This window comes from Condylura cristata, unplaced genomic scaffold (genome assembly GCF_000260355.1).
Source record: "Condylura cristata isolate star-nosed mole 26May11 unplaced genomic scaffold, ConCri1.0 scaffold00029, whole genome shotgun sequence".
Taxonomy (NCBI): domain Eukaryota; kingdom Metazoa; phylum Chordata; class Mammalia; order Eulipotyphla; family Talpidae; genus Condylura; species Condylura cristata.
In genome coordinates this window covers 249,479-262,379 of record NW_004567130.1, presented here as the reverse complement: position 1 = coordinate 262,379, position 12,901 = coordinate 249,479, and positions in this window count along the sequence as shown.

The window sequence follows — 12,901 nt, the reverse complement described above, 5'->3', positions numbered from 1 at the left end:
CCCTGCGGGTTTCCCATCACCAAGTCACCCGTGTGCCATCACAATAATCCCATGCATTTTCTTCCCCCCCGCCCCCCGTTTTTGATCCCATTCCCCACTCCACCCCCACAAAATGTCTCTGGTATATGGTTGTTCATTATTTTTGTTATTTTCTCGCCTGGTCCATTATACTCCTGCTATGAGTGAAACCATCCAGTATTTTTCTTTCTCTTTCTGGCTTATCTCACTAAGCATGATCTTTTCCAGCTCCATCCAAGTTGTTGCAAAAGACATGTGTTTCTCTTTTTTGGTTGCTGAGTAATATTCCATTGTATATATGTACCACATCTTTTTTTATTCAGTCATCTACTTTTGGGCATTTGGGCTGCTTCCATTTTTTTCCAATTGTAAATAAAGCAGCAATAAACATGGGGGTACAGGTATCTTTTTCAATCAGTGTTTTGTGTCTTTTGGGTAGACACCTAGGAGTGGGATTGCTGGGTCGTAGGGAAGCTCCATGTTTAGCAGTTTGAGGAACCTCCAAACAGTTTTCCATAGTGGTTGTACTAGTTTGCATTCCCACCAGCAGTACAGGAGAGTTCCTTTTTCTGCAAGGGATATCTTTTTTTTGAAGATCTACATATGCATACAGAACTAGGACACAGGCCAGAGGTGCAGGGGTGGAGAGAGGACTCACCAGAGACAGTGGGAGCAGAACAGGCAGATCGACAAAGTACACTGTGGAGGGGTGCAGTGTACAAGACAGGAGAGGTCTGCTGTGCCATGTGGGTCAACTTCCTGGCTGGGAATTGAATTTGGGCTGAAGTGTCTGCAGCTAGCTTTGCGACATTGTGCTTTAACCTGTTGTGCTACCAGGGAGGGCCCTCAAGGAATATCTTTATGCTGTGTTCTTGGAGGAATTCATTCCCTTCTGGAATATTGTCTTTGTGTCTGGTTGGGTTGGTTCTCTGTGATAGATAACTCTTTCTGACCCCCACCTCAGATTCATGAAATAACTATGGAATTTATTGCTTTGGGGTCTGGTTGAGTTGTTTTTTTTTTTTTTTTTTTTTTTTTTTGTAACTGAGTCCTTTCTGCCCTTACCTTAGATTCCTGGAAACTGGTTAATCATCCCTGTTTTCAGCTCTGGAAGGTCTTTATGAGACCTAACACCTAAATTTTTCTACTCAAAGTTTCTACCAAACTCATCCCCCCTCCCCACACCCCCTAATGACAAAGCCTGTGTCATTTCTCTCAGGAGATTTGAGAGCTTAGTAGTGAACACAGAAAAGTCTGCAAGTCTTGAAGAAAATGCGTTCCCTCTCTGTGTGAGATGGCATTTCTGTCTGGTGAAGGGGGCACAGACCTTCTAAGATCAGGTTGACTTTCCTGCCTCCCCAGCTGTGCTTGGGAGAAAACAGGCGAAGTATCAGTCCCCCTCCCCCACCTTCCCTCACTTTTCTGAGGTTCTGAAAGTCCTGTTATGGCCTCCTACAAGGTTCCTGCTCTATTCCACACAGAGGAAGGTTTCAGAGAAAGGGTAATACAACAGGGTGAATGTTTGTAAGGGCATCTAAGGCTAATCACAGAGCTGGATACCTGAAGTGTTACTGGATTTGGTGTTGCTAGTGCTATATTTCTTGGCACTTAGTTCCAAGTCATTATGTAATATGTCAACCATGAAAATAAATGAAAAATCTCCTACAGTGAAAATCTGATTCAGAGTGAATGGACTAAGAAACATGCTCTGTCTGTGGTGATGAGGGTGGCACATTTGTATAGAAAGAATGTAGGAAATTAGCCATGATGACCTGAATGAAGATGGACCCCCATACCTCGCAGGGATATGGAAATAGATCCCTCTCTGTCTTCCCATGTTGATTGGGTTTTCCTTCCCCTTACTCAACTGGAAATTAATAAATTCAATGGGTCTTGCCTAGAAAGTGGTGAGTTGTTTATTCAAGAAGTCTTCAAGTGCTGGAATGTGAAGTATTTCCAAAACAATGAGTGAAGTTGCTCAAATTAAAAGAAACAAAACAGAAAATCCTGATTTCCAGAAGGCTGCCCAGTGAGGATGGTCATGTTAAGTCTGAAAGACTTTTAAGGTCCTGAGAGTTGACCTGTGACAGGGGAAGAGGAATCAAAGATTGAGAACTGCCCTTCCAGTGACTCTATTCTCAATTCCTTAGCTCTTCTATAAATTCAGTACAAAAATTAATATGCAAATGAGATTGGTTAATAAGGTTAATAAGGTCAAAAAACACTAAAGTTAGAGCAGAGGAAAACACCAAAGCAGTAAATGCTGTGTACTATGATGGCTTCAGAGTTTAGCAGATTGAATTATAAAGAGATATACCATTTGTGTGATGTATCTGGGGCGGGGAGGGGGGGAGAAAGAATGTTATTTATTAGTTACAGTCAGGAAAGAAATGGAGGAAAAGCATCAAAATCCATAGGGTCTTGGAATCACCTTCCAAAATAATGTCTCCTCTATTATTCCACCTTAAAAAAAAAATGGAAAATTGTTGCACAATTGGATGAACCTGGAGGACATTGTACAAAGTTCAAAAAGACAGAAGGTAGATTGGAGGTAGCCAGGAGCTGGGGGAGAGAAAATGGAGTGATTGTTTAATGGGGACAGAGTTTGAGTTATTTTTAAAAATTTATTTATTTATGCATACGAGAACTGCAGCACAGGCCAGAGGCACGGGGGTAGGTTGTGAGAGGATTCACCAGAGACAGAATGGGGAGCAGAACAGGCAGATGGATTGAAGTACATTGCTGAATGGAGCATCAGGTGGGACAGGAGAATTCTGCCACACCATGTGGCTCACTTTCCCTGCCATGGATTGATCTTGTGCTGCAGTGGCTGCAGACAGCCCTACAGTTCTGCTCTTTAACATGTTGTGCCACCAGGGAGGGCCCAAAGTTTGAGTTTTGCAAGATGAAAGATTCTGATGATGGAGGGTGGGGAAGACTGCACACCAATGTGGATATGCTTGAGGCCACGGAATTGTGCATTTAAACATGGTTAAGGCCCTCCCTGGTGATACAAGGGGTTAAAACGCAGCACTATGAAGCTATCAGCAGACACCAAAACACGAGTTCAATCCCTGGCAAGGGGGGTGACCCCCATGGCATGGCAGACCTCTCCTGACCTGCTAGCTGCTCCATTCAGCACTGTATTTCAGTCAATCTGCCTGTTTTGCTTCCTGCACTGTCTCTGGTAAATCCTTTCACTTCCCGCACCTCTGGCCTGCACCCCTATTCATGTATCCATAAATAAATATAACTTTAAAAAAATAATAAAATAAAATAAACATGGTTAAGATGGCAAACTCTGGGGACCTCCCTGGTGGCCTACGGGTTGAGTCTCAGCACTGTCACCATTGCAGTAAGAGTTTGGTCCCTGCCAGAAAGCTGACCACACAGGACACAGCAGACCTCTCCTGTCCTGTTTACTTCTCCCATCAGCAGTGCATTTCAGTGGCTCCACCTGTTCTCTGGTGAATCCTATCACCACCACCACACCTCTGGCCTGTGCCCCAGTTCTTATATGCATAAATAAATCTTTAAATAAAACAAAAATTGCATTATTATATTTTCGCTTAGGCAACATTGGTTCACACAACTGTATGTGTTTTAGGGGAATGAAGTCACACAAAGACATTTTAAAAAGACAAACAGAAACATCCACATAAATATTCAATTATTTGATGACAAAAGTTTTCCTAGACATTCGGACTCCATGTGACCAAAGCCAGCACACACACAGGGCATATGACATCATCAGTGTGTGTGGCAGGGAGAGATATGTGGTAAGCTGCCACTTCTTCTTTTGAGGTTATGAGTAATAAACCCTTTTCAGACTAAAAAAATCATATCTATATAAAGAATATTGGAAAAAATTAGTTGACAAATAATCTTGGTTTTGAAACAATGTCATTTCTCTTGCTCCTTACATTATCTCTTTAAATAGATTATTTCAATACTTCATACAAATGACATAGTCTCTTAGTAATTCAATAAACTTGGATATTGAGTAAATATCATGTTATAAAGAATAAATTGGGCATTAAGTAGGCAAAGAGGGGTTAAGAGCACAGACTTGAAACCACATAATGTGTGCAAAGAGTTGCTTCCAGATACAAGGTTGGCAGTAGAAAAAATATGACCATGGAGTCTATACTGACATTTAAGGATGAGTTAGTTAATAATTCTTAAATGTATGATGGTGGTTTAAAAATTATAGCATAATATGATCCCTACCTGGCGGTATAACAGGTTAGGGTGCATCACTACAAGCTAGCTATTGCCGCTTCAGTGTGAGTTAGATCCCAGGCCTTGGAGGTGATCTACATGGTGCAGTAGACCTCTCCTCTCCTGTCTCCCCACTGCTCCCCTCAGCAGTGTACTTCATTGATCTGCCTATTCTGCTCCCCTCTGCTCTGTCTCTGATGAATCCTCTCATTGCCCCTGCACCTTTGGCCTGTACCCCAGGACTTTAAAAAAATAAAAATTATAGCATAATAGTAATATTTTTCAAGATAGACAAAAGGTAGAAACCACCCAAATTTCCCTCCATGGATGAATGGATGAACAAAATATAGTCTATCCACACAGTGGAATATTATTTTACCATTAAAAAGAATGAAGTTTTGACACCAGTCACAAAATGGAGGAAACTTGAAAACATGATGCTAACTAAAGCAGACACAAAAGGTCACAAATTGTATAATTCCATTCATATGAAATGTCCAGAATAGATAAAACCAGAGACAAAGGGGGTTGTCTAAGGATGGGGTGGGAGTTGAAGGGGATGGTAGGAGCTAAAGGGTATAGGGCTTCTTTTAGAGGTGATGAAATGTTCTAAAACTATGATGATGGTAGTGAGTTGTACATGTTAAGTGGGCATGTTAAGTGTACATGTTAAGTGTTAACTCTATCTCATAAGGTTTTTATTTTTAAAGTTATTGGAGTTCTTATCAAGGGTAAGTCAGTTTAGACTGACTTGAATTCATGGGACACTGGAGGGAGAGTTCAGAGAAAAAAAAAATGCTCTAGAAATTTATTCCCTGATGTAAAAGTTCAGCCTTGGTTTTTCTTATTTCCTGTGACTTTTGAAAATGTAGAGTTCCTGGAATAATAATCCACTCTGCATTTCACCTATTGTTTGTAAAGTATATGGTAAGACTTAGTTCCTGTAAATTGTTTAGAATTTTCCGTGCATTCTCCACTGAAGTCATATAACACGACTGGTGCTGGTCTCTGCAATGGGCAGATATACAACGGATTCAACTCATCCAAAAATCTCAAGTGGGAACAGGATGAGAAGATAGAACGGAGGACAAAGTAAGGTTTTTGTCCTAAGGTTTTTGTCCGTGTATTTTTCTCTTCACCAAAAGTATTGTCAGGTCTCTTCACAGAATGACTAACATTGAAAGAACTGACAGTTCCAAATGTTGTCAAAGGTGTGGAGCACCCTTTGTGGGAGTGAAGAGTGGTACAACCACTTGAGAAAATAGTTAGCTAGCAGCTACTAGGCACTTCCACTCCTGGAAATACATCAACACAAATGAGTGCTGTCACCAAAAGACACATATGAGACTGTTCATAACAGTTAAAAACTGGGTGAAACTCAAACATCTATCAAAGTAGAATGGTTAGGGCCTCCTTGGTGGTGCAAGGGGTTAAGTCTCAGTACTATGAAGCTATAGCAGCAGCAGCCCAGTAACTGAAGTATGTAAATTGTTAAGATGGTGCCCCCTGGAGGGGTTTGCTGGTAGAAAATTGAGTGCACCAGGAGAATGCCAAAAATGGGGTGAAGTAACAGAAAAAGTAGATAGGGGAGCTCTGTGCATGCACAAGAGGGAGCATGGGGCATGCAAAAGAAGCTGCACATATGCAGGCATGAGAGAAGCTGTGCAGATATGTGTGAGAGAGGCCTCACAGGACCTCTCAGAGATGTGCACAAGAGAAGCCAAATCATGGCCACAGCAGTGCAGCTGTTGGAGGTGGAGGGCCCTGGATATCTCCATGAGGACTTCTCAGAGCTGGGTGTGGGTGTGGGCCACATGGCAGAGGCCATTGAGTGTGGCCTTATCCAAGTAGTCATTTTGGAAAAGTTTTGTTATGTCTGGAGGAGAAGGGGAGACCCAAAGAAACAGGTATCTTGCTGAAGTGTGGCCTGGAGAGGCCAGGAGACCTAGAAACAGGCATCTTGCTAATATGTGTGAGTGTGGCCACTTGTTGGGTTGTTTGGCTGCTACAGCTGCTTTCCTGATTATTGCTTGTTTGGTGCTGTGCGGAGGCATTTTGGCAGCCCAAGCAGCACTTCCTGTTACATCTTTTGCTGTGTTTGTGAGTCGGATCCTGGCCTATAGTTGACTGCTGCCTATCCACAGTGGCAGGAAGATGCCATTTTAGACAAGGGGCCTGTTGTTTCGGAGAGGAGCTGCACATCCTCAGTGGCAGGAAGATGCCATCATTTAATGGTCTTTGTGCAGGACTGGACAGTACTGACAGGACTTTGGGTAAAGTAAATGTCCATTACTGATGTCAGTAACTCTTGTTCTTCCTGGTTTGTTAAATAAATCTCTTTGTTTTTTGTTTTATTTCCTAAGCCTGAGAGGTCTTGCAATTGTGCACGTAGGTGAAGAACCCAAACAGTATTTGGTAAAGCATTTGAGCAGCAGGGCCTTGCCCAGTTTAGATTCCCCGGCAACCCAGTGTCACAGCCACTATAGCACGGGTACAATCCCTTGTCAGGGAGCTGACCCACATGGCACAGCAGAACTCTCCTGTCTACAACTTCTCAGCAGTGTATTTCTGTCGATCTGCCTGTTCTGTTCCCCACTTTGTCTGTTGAATCCTCTCACCCCCTGCACTTCTGGCCTGTACCTCAGTTCTTGTATGCAAACCAGCAAAGTAGAATGGCTAAAATATGGTATAGTAATACAATAGAATATTCCCAACAATGGAAAAGAATTAAGTATTACTGTGAATGCTATACAAAATAACATGTAGGTATCAATCCTTATAATGGTGAGCAAAGATTCAGGTTCTAGAGTATATTCTACATTAGTTCTTGTATAGAAAGTTCAAACTAAATAAATAAAACAAAGGCACTATTTGTCATTTTCATGACTCATACACAAACTCATTGTCTCTTGATTTGAATGAGGTGGATAAATAAAGTCTGACTCCCTGAATAGAGATTTCAATTGTTGGGGTGCTTTCCCTCCAGTTCTAGGGATTGAAAACCTAGCCTGATGAAATGTGGGGTATCCAGTATGTTTTCTAGTTTCACGACCACACTCTTTTGAACCATGACCATAGTCCCTCGTGCTCTTCCCTCCTTTTTTGACCCTTCTCACCCTTCCTCTCCCCTGCTGGATGCCTCAGAGCTGTGGTTTGCCTAAGAGTTTTATCTTTTTTTCTGATTCTTTCCCTATATTCTACCTGTAAGACAATTCTGATGTATTTTTTTTCCTTCTGACTTATTTCACTTAGCATAATCCTTTCCAGTTCCATTGGGTAGGGATTATTACACAGCTGTGTAAATATGTAAAAGGTATTACAGCTTCACACTTAAGATTTGTGTGTTGCATCATGTGCAGGTTATACTTCAATATTCAGAGTATTGTAAGGTGAAGCATGTACAGGATAGTTCTCTGGGGCATAGGAAGATTAGATTTTGACTTTTCATTTCTTCTTTCTACAATTTTGACTGAAAAATGTACCCAGAAGTTTGTACTGAGGGATGCAATAGAAAGTTGGGGGACCCTGGGCCTTCCCTGGTGGTGCAAAGGGTTAAAACACAGCACCACAAAGCTGGCTGCAGCCACTTCAGTGCAAGTTAGATCCTGGGTTGGGGAAGTGACCCACATGGCACAGCAGACCTCTCCTGACCCGCCTGTTGCTCCCCTCAGCAGTGTACTTCCTCAATCTGCCTATTCTGCTCCCTACTCTGTCTCTGGTGAATCCTCTCACTACCCTGTACCTCTGGCATGTACCCCAGTCTGTATGCATAAATAAATATTTTTGTTAAAAAAAGATATTTGGGGATTTTTCTGGTGGCACTACGGATTAAAACACCACACTATGAAGCTCTCCAAAGTCATTGCAGCACGAATTTCATCTCTCACCAAGGAGCTGACCCACATGGTGTGGCAGACCTCTCCTGACCCGCCCGCTGCTCCCCTCAACAATGTACTTCAGTAGATCTTTCTGTCCTGCTCCCCACTCTGTCTCTGGTGAATCTACTCACCCATTACACCTCTGGCCTGGTTCTGTAAGAATAAAGTAAATAAATCGTAAAAAAATAAAAAAGATATTTGGGGACCACTGGTCTGTCAACCTAGAACACCAGCATTCAATAACAAAGCACCCACTGTTCCTTTTTTTTTTTTTTAAAAGATTTATTTGTTTATGCATACAAAAAGAGGAGTATAGGCCAGAGGTAAGGGGGATGAGAGGATTCCCCAGAGACAGAGTGGGGAGAACAAGCATATTGACTGAATACACTTGCTGAAGGGAGTAGAGGAGAGACAGGAGAGATCTGCTGTGCCATGTGGCGGTTTGGTGATAGCTTGATAGTGCTGTGACTTAAACCCTGTGTCTCTAGGGAGACCCAGAACGCACTATTTACTTCAAGCAAGCTATATACTCATCTGACCACTCCTATCTGAATAGATGTGTTTGCCATAAGTATGTAGTCTTTTTGTCTTATTCAAGGACAGCTCGTTTATCAAATACTACCTACGGAAGGACCGAGTGGATCCCAACTCTCTGAACCCAAGGAGAAACACTACAAATTATACTGGATAGCCCACATCTTGTCAGAGTAGGTGTTTCATCCCTAGAACTGGAAGGAGAACAGCCCACCAACTGAAATCTCTATTCTAAGTAGTCAGAGGCATGATTTAGCATCCTCAAACAAATCAGGAGTCAGGATCTCCATGGTGGCCTAGGGGTTAAGTGTTAGAGCTATCACCTCTATGACCTGCGTGTGATCCCCAGCCTGGGGCACAGCAGACATCTCCTGTCTCCCTGCTTCTCCCCTCAGCAGTGTATTTCAGTAGATCTGCCTGTTCTTTCCCCCACTCTTTCTCTGGGGAAACCTCTCATCCCCCCTACCTTTGGCCTACACCCCAGCCCTTTTTTTTTTTAAAGATTTATTTTTTTATACAAAACTGCAGTGACTGCAGACAGTTTCACAGTTCTGCACTTTAACCAACTGCGCCACCAGGGAGGGCCCTACACCCTGGTTCTTTGCAAGTAAAGACAAAACAAGTCAAGAGAGGATGAAATCATACATGTGAGTCACTGAAAATGGCAAATAGAGCTTTAACTTCTGTAGTTGCTGCTAACTTCCCATTTTTCCCCTATGTGTAATAAGGTTTTGTCATTTGTTCACATGATTGATTGTTGTGGCAAGAAAAGAGTTTAAACCTGAATATTGCTGGCTAAGATTCATTTATTTTATACATATTTATTAAGAGTCTGCACAGGAAGTATTGTTTTAGGGTTTGAGGGTGATAATAATGAGAATGAACAAGTCAACCAAGACTACTTCCTACAGCAGTAAGAGGATTAGCAGTAATATGCTAATCCTGTAACATGTGACTGGGAAGTGACTACCTGGCTGATCTGGTCAGGAAAGGCTGGCTGGAGAAAGGACACTGGGGAGGGCAGGGTCACGCTGGGCCTTCTAAGTCATGATGTGGACCGCAAGTTTGCAGTAGGCCTTTAAACCCAGTGCTTTTTTACACAGTGACCCTTCACTGGGGGCGCCTGTTTATATTAGATCTAGGGAAAGGAGAAAGTTTTTTCTAATTCATCACCCCTGTTTCCAAGTTAAACAAGGGTGTCAGTGTTTCTCAGTGGGCAAGCTGGATTTTATACTAAATGAAAGGAGAGATAGTGAAAGGTGGGATGTGGCTTGTTTTCTCTCTCTTTAGATGATAGTATGGGAAAGGGCTATAAATATGTCAAGTACTTAAAATATAACAGCCAGAGGATTCTGGCTAATTGTCTTAACACTTAAGTTCAGATATATTTCTGTTACCAAAAAGTATTCTGGCATACCAAAAACTAAACCTTTAGAACTTCAGTTCAGGGCTTCCCTGGTGGCACAAGGGGTGAAAGTGCAGTACCATGAAGCTGTCCACAGCACAGGTTCAACCCCTGGCCAGGGAGTGACCCACACGGCTCAGCAGACCTCTCTCGTCTCCCAATTGCCTCGCTCAGCAGTGGATTTCATTAAATCTGCCTGTTCTGTTCCGTACTCTGTCTCTGGTGAATCCTCTCTCTCTCTCTCTCACACACACCTGCATCCCTAGCCCAGACCCCTTGTATACATACATAAATAAATCTTTAGGGAGAAAAAAAAGAACTCCAGTTCAACTTGCAGATTCATCTCCATTTGTTACATTCTAGCGCCCCCCTTTGGCCTCTCTAATTCCCTGCTCATTCATGCTCAAGAATACAAGTGCTGACCCTTCTGTTTAATTCAGCCTGTAGCATTACCTTTCTGTTAAATACAAATGTGAAAAGTGAAATACCATTTTTTCACTTACCAAACTAGCAGGAAGTTTTTAAAAGTGAGGTTATCCAATTGTTCTGTTGTTTGTTTTATATAATTTTGGGGCTCTCAATTTTGGAGAGAAGTCAGGACAGCAGCCTGTCACTGGTGCTAGCAGGAATGGGAGTGTGAAGATTTAAAATACATTTTGAACCTGTTATTCATTACCTGATAAATCCATTCCTCTACATGTATCTTAAGAAAATTCCAAATGTGTAAACACATTGTGACATCTTCTGGGGACCCCATCCCTGAGCCAATAGGCAGGAGAGCACAGTATCTTCACAGTCTCCCTCCTGTGTGTAGGAATTTGCTGCCAAGATTATAAAGCAAAGGGTACCCTGTCAGTGGGAATGTGGCCTGGTTCAGTCCATAGAAATCAGTATGGTGGTGTCTCAAAATATTAAAGACAGATCTACTGAATGACAGAGCAACTCCATTCCTGTTTACCCAAAGAATGCAAAAATGGGCCCTCCCTGGTGGCACAACGGGTTAGGAGACAGCACTGCAAGCTGGCCACAGCCACTTCAGTGCCAGTTTGATCTGTGGCCCTGGAAGTGATCCACATGGTGCAGCAGACCTCTCGTGTCCCTCTACTTCTCCCCTCAGCAGTACACTTTGTTGATCTGCCTGCTCTGTTCCCCACTCTGTCTCTGGTGAATTCTCTCACTGCCTCTGCACCTCTGCCCTGTACCCCAGTTCTGTATGCATAAATAACTTTTTTTTTTTAAAAATCCAGGCTTATTCTACTCTAAAACCCATGTTGTTTTTTTTTCTCCTTACAATCATTGTAGTCCCCCAGTTCTCCCAACACCATAGCACCTTTGAACAACAACCACAGTCCTCAGTGTGCTTCCCTCCTGTTATGACCCCTTTCCTACCCCTCTCTTGCTGTATTTTTTTTTTTTTTAAGGATTTATTTATACATCCAAGAACTGTGGTAAAAGTCAGAGGTGCAGTGGGGCAGTGTGTGTGTGTGACAGAGGATTCGCTAGAGACAGAGTGGGGAGCAGAACAGGAGGATGGAATGAAATACATTGAAGGGGGCAGCTTGGAAGACAGGAAAGGTCTGCTGCGCCATGTGGATGAACTCCCCGGCCAGGGATTGAACTCCTGCTGCAGTGGCTGGTGAGAGCTTGATAGTGCTATTTAACCACCAGGGAGGCCCTGGATGCTTCAGTTGTAAGGTCAGCTTGCAGGTTTTATCTTTTCCTAGACCTTTCATTTGGTTATTCTATATCCTGAACCTCTGCTATTTTTTTCTTGTAACTTATTTCACTGAACACCATCCCTTCCAGCTTCATCCATGTCACTGCAAATGGCAGGTATATCTATTTTCATTGTGGCCTGTAGACCACAACTTTTTGATCCATTCATCTATTTTTGGGCATTAAAGTTGATTCCATATCTTGGCTGTTGTAAATAGTACTGCAATGAACATAGAAGTAGAGGTTTCCTTTTGAATTAATATTTTTTGCCCTTTGTGTAGAATTGGAGTGGAATTTCTGGGTCATATGGTAGATCTATTTTTAGTAGTTTGAGGGTCCTCCACACAGCTTTCCAGAATGGCTGAACCAGTTTGCACCCCCACTAGTAGTTAAAGAGGCTCCTTTCAGATGCAAATTAAACCCACAATGAGATACCACCTCACCCCAGTGAGAATGGCACATCTTCAAACAACTAGCAACAACAAATGTTGGAGAGGATGTGGAGAAAACTGAACTCTCCTGCACTGCTGGTAGGAATGCAAACTAGTACAACCACTATCGAAAACTGTTTGGAGGTTCCTCAAACTGCTTAATATGGAGCTTCCCTACGTCCCAGCAATCCCACTCTTAGGTATCTACCCAAAAGACACAAAAACACCGATTGAAAAAGATACCTGCACCCCTGTGTTTTTTGCTGCTTTATTTACAATTGGAAAAACATGGAAGCAGCCCAATGTGGTACATATATACAATGAAATATTACTCAGCAACCAAAGAGAAACACATGTCTTTTGCAGCAATTTGGATGGAGGTGGAAAAGATCATGCTTAGTGAGAAAGAGAAAGAAAAATACTGGATGGTTTCACTCATAGCAGGAGTATAATGGACCAGGCGAGAAAATAATAATGAACAGCCATATACCAGAGACATTTTGTGGGGGTGGAGTGGGGAATGGGATAAAAAACAGGGGGGTGAGGGGGGGAAGTGTACGGGACTATGGTGATGGCACACGGGTGACTTGGTGATGGGAAACCCGCGGGGATTACAATTGAGATGAAAAAAAAAATGCACAAAATGATGTAAAAATAAACTGTTATAATAAAAAAAAGAGGCTCCTTTCTCTCCACAT